Raw genomic sequence first — 6,205 nt, forward strand, 5'->3', positions numbered from 1 at the left:
AACAAACGACCAACCATTAATAAGAATTGCCCAGGGTTGACCATGCCACTTTTCTATGCCCAAGAAATAGGCAGGAGCCAACAGCACAGGCACAACTGCGACTCCATTCAAGTGTCCAGCACTGACCACCTAAACAGAGTGCCACGTTATAACAATTCCCAGGCACTTGGTGTCCTTTTCTGAAACAGAGAGAAGTGCCCCAGGAGATGAACACTGGGGAACAGCTAAAAGCAACATTTCCCCCACCACCACCCCCAAAACACACACAGTTAAAATACACAAAACAGGCATCACGGAGGAGGGAATGAAAACCCTGTTACTTAACACCAAATGACCTCCAGSGATCCCTCTCCAGGGACAGGCTGATCCTTGACATCATTTTTTTGGCAAGGGCTTTAAACATTTTATCAGCCATTGCAAGCACCTGAACTACATAATCACCCCTTATAAAAATCTGCTGGAGTCATTTGTCATCCTGAGCCATCACCATCTGGATGGTGCCTCCATGGGCCCTTCCTCGCCCTCCCTCCACCTCCTGCCTTCGACTGAAGCTTTATTTCAAGAGCGGCCAACGGATTTCTCACTGTCCCTGATCCAGGGGGTTTTAAGCACAGCAACTCCCCCTGGAAAGTTCAGGCTTTTAAAAGTTCAAATATGTTTGCGTGCTCACAGATGTCTTGCYTGGTCTCATTCTGTTGCTAAGTTATTGAGAATGTTTGGTCGGTCGGTTTGAAGTTTCTCAATAATAGAAATAATAATAATAAACCCTCAATGACTGCAGCATATTAAAGTCTATCCTGGAGCAAGCCACTGTGGTACTGATGTTAGCTAAAGCCAAGTCTTTCATGGGGGCGGATATTACACCCGCTTGTGCCAAAGGATGCCTCAGGTCTGTTCAGTGATTTCAGCCCACCGAATCAAAAATTAAGGGCATATAGCTTTATAATCATGATTTACACCTAAAGCTTTACAGAACTAAACAAACAGCATGTTCTATTTTAAGGCATGTCCACTTGTTTTCAAACACTTGCACTTAATGATTAAAACATAAATGGTGTGAATTTATATTCAGCTGAAGCCATCCTTCTGCATTCCAGTTGTGGATTTTCTGTATCATTAATACTGTACGCAAAATGAAAAAACACTTTTCRGCAGGTGGGAAATGCATTTGTACTTATGTTTTATCGTAACAGAGCTTTGATCTCAGCTGAGATCGCTTAGGCGCTGCTGTAACATAACACGGTACATATCTGTTCTGCCTTTGCAGGTAGCTCATTTCCRACAGTGAGAACTTAGTTTCCACACGATGCATTAAAACTAATTCATTATAACTTATCCATTACCAGGTTATCTTTCCCCACAACGCTCCCCTGCCTCTCTAGAAAATTCCATTTAGAAACAAAATAAAAGGACAGATTACTATTTGAAATTAAAATCTATAATTACCACAGCTGTAGCTATTGCTTAAATCACTGCAAACAAAAGTAAAATCTTAATTCATCTGAAGAAATTTGGCAGCAAGCGATACTTATCCCAGAAAGTTGTGACTACTGCTGTTTTAGGGCAAGGTGGAACATCACATCACTGGCAGTAAAAGAGTATTTGCAATATCAGTACCAGTTACATAAAAGCRCTGCCTAGAACTCCAAGCAAAATCAAGGCCAAGTTTTCTCAGTGCTGTACGATGGAGTTAAGAGAGCCCTTGCTCCAAAGAGAGCTGACAACCCGGCCCAGGCGCGACAGAGGGAACACATCCTTATCACGGAGCACACTGAAGCTTCGAGACGGTAGGCAGCCCCAGGATTCATGTTAATGAGGGCTGGAAGCAAATACACAAGATTAAAAAGACCAAAGAACACAAACAGACTCTGAAGAAGGCCTTTATGCATCTCAAGGTGTCTACAATTAAAAACCAAAACCAGAGCTATTCATATCTAAAACATGCATCGTACAAAAGCCTCATAATAGCCCTGATGCAATAATCACTATCGCTTAGGTTGCCAAAACAGCTGATGTAAATCATTTTAGCCTCACTAGCTTCAATGGAGCTGTGAATATTTACACTTGTAAGTATGTTGCTCAGAGCAGGGTTTTCATTTTGGTAAAATAAACTGATAGGAAAAGATTTTCTAATACTGCTTAAAAAAGTAAAATCTTTTAAGTAAGTGCATTATTTTGAACCTCAATTTTTGATTCCTATAATGTGTCACTAGCCCTGCTCTTCTGCTCAGCAAGATAAGGTACATTTTCCAGTAACAAAAATGCAAGGTAAGTCTGGCATTTACCAGTGCTAATTGGTAAATATGGCTGCAGAAGGGCTGTCACCTCATCCTCAATACAAAGTAAAATATAATTCAAAAGCATTCAGCCCTCACTGAGACAAGCCAGCTCTTAATAAAARAGCAGTAATGGGACAGAACATGGGTTTTGATAAACTGCAATCAAGCACATTTCAATTAAAAGGATACAAAAGCAAGGGCCCATTTGCAAAGACCTGACTGRGCTTTTACAGACACAGACATAGACATCCATACGCATCCACATGCACCTGTGTATACAGTTACAAGTCTTAAGGGAGTTGTGGCCTATGCAAGACAGGCCCAGCTGACCCACAAGGGAGCAGAGCTGGCTAAGCACGCCGTTCCGGCAGCTGTAACTCACTGCAAAATATTTTGGGTTAACGATACCGAGCACTTCTCATCCACGGATCCAAAGCACCATTACRTTATAAACCAGACCTCTCCCAAACCTCCGCGAGGCTGGGCAGTAATATCCTCTCGCCTTCCCCGCCTCCCCTCCTTTTTTAATAGATGGTAAGCTGACTTCGCAGAAAATATACTTCATGGCGCTACCTAATGCTGACTTGTTTCCATTCTGGAAACACTTCCCACCACAAGCACACGCTCAGGCCTCACAACCAACCCAGGAGATGCTGGGCACGCACCCTGGACCTCTCCTATATCCTATAAAATAACCCAGTGGAGAAATGCACAAATCCCCAGGCTCTGCCACCTACCTTCGTTATTAAAGCTCAGTCTCATTTAGGTAGCTTCCACTGGTGACTGCTGAGCTTGGATCTGGATTTCAATTAATTTCAATTAATCCAGAAGCTACAGTGAAGGGAGAGCATTCAGGGGGGAATACCTGGAAGTTCGTTTGCTTTTCTTTTTTATCCTTGGTGCTTTAGGGACTTTCCAGAGCCTCCTGCCAGGGCAGGAAGAAGAGAAGGTGGCTGGTCCTGCATGTTCTGCGCTTTGATACACTTCACCTCCAGCCCAGCTTCTGGTGTGAGCAACGAAAGCCTCTCTCATCATGTCAGTGAGGACTGAACCAGCTCAAGCTACTGTTACAAACAGCACTCACAAAACTCATAATTCTGATACATCACTTGTGCCAGCTGTATTAGATTGTATCTCAACACTCCTCAAGGACTGAAGAACCAGGAGACTAGTCCAAAGCTCTTCCAAAAACACTCTGATAAAGAAACTGAGAACAAAAGTGATGAATTCTGTCTTAACACTAAGCCGGGTGAAACCACAAATCAGTATGTAACTAGCTCGCCCAGGGTTTCTTTCCTTCTATCATTTCCCAGCTAACTCCGGTGGCCCCTCCGCATACCCATCTTATATCCTTGCCTTTACAATTACCAGCCTACAAAGCACTACCCTGTTTCAAGCTGCTGAATAAAAGAAGTAAACTTTGATTGCTGTATTTAAGCTCCCAAATCTTCCCAGGATGTGATGGGTCATTACTCCAGCTCAGAGACTGCCTGTTTTCAAATCACTGCACGTGCCTCCTACCGAGATCAGCCTGGGTCCCTCCCAAGGTCATACCTGGCTTCCAGGCCTCCGGGACCTTCCTGCCACGCAGATGCAAGGAACTTGTTTAGAAGCCGTACATTTTAAGGGGCATTTAAGTTCATCCCGAAAATATTGCACCATAACTTAACCAACTGTAAACATTAAATATAGACTGCTAATTGATGGGTACAATATTTATTGAGGTTATGTACAAGAGAAGAACCTAGCAGATTTGTTTATACGCGTCACCAAGAACACCAAGTGCACAGGAGAGACCAATGGAGATCGAAGAGATGAAAGCAAGCCTGAAGGGCACTGACACCYGCACGTAAACAAGTAACGCAGGAACCTCCTAGTGGGTTCATCTGACAAACAGTACTGGTCTCGGCTCTCATTTTATGATTCAGCACTGCTGTTATTAGCAGTGCACAGGAATAAAGCAGAAGGAAAACACCAGGCTYGTGGCAGAGGAGGTACGCTGAGAGCAAACAACACCCCGGCACACAGCTGCCTCAAAAGCACTCCCACTGCAACTTCTCCAAGGCATCAGCTGGAAGCTGCCTGCTGGGTTCGGTTATGGAGCAGCTGAAGACACGTAGACTCAAACTAAACTCTCCTGCCCTAACTTTTGGTTGCTACAACTTCAAACAAACACTCAAAAGGGAGAAAAGAGCTTTTCTGGCTTCAGTATTTCAATTTCTGTAACTCTTCGACCTGCTTCCCGGGGCAAGGAGTAAGAAGGAGCTAAAGGGAGTACGAGGGGCCTTAGCGCAAGAGGTCCTCACGCAGCTGCACAGGTCACGGAGCCACTTCTCCAAGCCTTTCCTGCCATTGACAGCCACCCTCGGGCTCACTGCAACTGGCCGGAACTGTTGCAAAGTGAATACAGCGGTCTCCAAAGGCGCAAGATGGACAGCGCTGGATATTCAATTAGCCAACTCACGGAGATGGCAAGCGCCGCGCGGGCAGCAGGGATGGGCCGGTTTTCCCCACAGATGCAATGCCCTGCCAATGCACCTCATCCTCGTTCAGGAGGAGATGATTCACCCCACCGCTCTGAAAGGCTTGGATCGCTCTTCGAAGCTTGGAAGCAGGTTGCAACTTCTGACACTAAGTTGTGGAAACTATTTTCAAAAGGCTCCTACCACAACTGAATCTCAAATGCCTAAGTGCTGGGTCACGCTTTGAAAACAGCTTTAAGGGAGATTTGAGGCTCCCAAGTTTCCTTATTCCTTGCTTTCCCTCTTCTCTAAATAGGATTCATATAATTCTATAAGTTTTATTCACTGTCTACGAAGAAACAGAATTAAGCCATTGATTCCTTTGACAGCATTCCCACACAGACGTTAAAGGCAGAGGCTTCTATAAGGCCCCCTTGTTTTTATAAAGAAAAGGATGATCAAGACATGCTATTCAGGCTCTAGCTATTCAAATTTCTCCACATTCTGATGCAGGAAAATGCAATTAATACTGACTCATACAGAGGTCATACCTCTAAGCAAAATATTGGCGGGGTGGGGGGGAAGAGAAGCAATTTTGCTAAATGACTGCCTCTCTGGTCATCTCTCACGCACCAGACATAAACAGATGATAGCTCTTAAATTTCCAGTGACTTTAAGCTTTCACGTTTTACAAAGCTACCTTATATGTGCTTTGCATTAAAAACATGTATGTATTGCTCCCATTCAAATATTTTTTCTGAATTTAATGATTTACTTCTCAGACTGAGATGGCTCAAAACATCAAAACAACAATAGCGTCAAAAGCTCTAGATCAAAAGTTTTGTTTCAGAAAAACTCATTATCTTCAGTTATGATATATCTGTAATTAGATGTCTTCAAAACGGATTTAAGTTTTTAAAGTGGCTGGAGCATTCAAAATGCTGAAAGTCTGGATCTTTTTTAACTTAACATTCTCTTTCAGAAAAGTTTTTACAGACTGTAAATTTCCAAACCTGTACACAAGCATCCCTCCCTCCCTGTTGCACCACGAAATCAAACTTGGCTCACCGATGGGAAGAGCAGGTTTTCTCAGTTATGTTTCTTTAGGATCATGTTTTTTCTTTATTATTATTATTATTGCTTTCAGTCTCTCTACTGTATTTTAAGTTTGAAACAACCACCACCGCAATGCACTAGCGTCGGGGATCGCCGATTCGGGACACATTAATACCGCACCTTTGCTCGACACAATTTAGCAGTACGACATACACTCGAATCGCTGYGTTATCAGCTCTGTAGCCTTAAAAACAAAACCAGCTGTTGCAGCAAGTCCCCAGCCTAGCACAGCAGCCTTCATCTGTTTATACTATCAGCGTCTTCGGGAAGATTGGCAAACAGCTCTGCTGGTGATAGACGCATACTGAAATCTGATTAAGACTTGTTTTTTTTTTTTTTTTTTTTTTT

General features: G+C 43.4%; 1 protein-coding gene across 3 annotated transcripts in view; it reads right to left on the reverse strand.

Annotated features, from left to right (window-relative positions):
* PDZD2 (PDZ domain containing 2) overlaps window positions 1–6,205 on the reverse strand; it is a 143,062-nt gene that overhangs the window by 61,967 nt on the left and 74,890 nt on the right. The window lies entirely within an intron of this gene.

This window comes from Rhea americana, unplaced genomic scaffold (genome assembly GCF_003343005.1).
Source record: "Rhea americana isolate MKP2758 unplaced genomic scaffold, rheAme1 scaffold_13, whole genome shotgun sequence".
NCBI lineage: Eukaryota > Metazoa > Chordata > Aves > Rheiformes > Rheidae > Rhea > Rhea americana.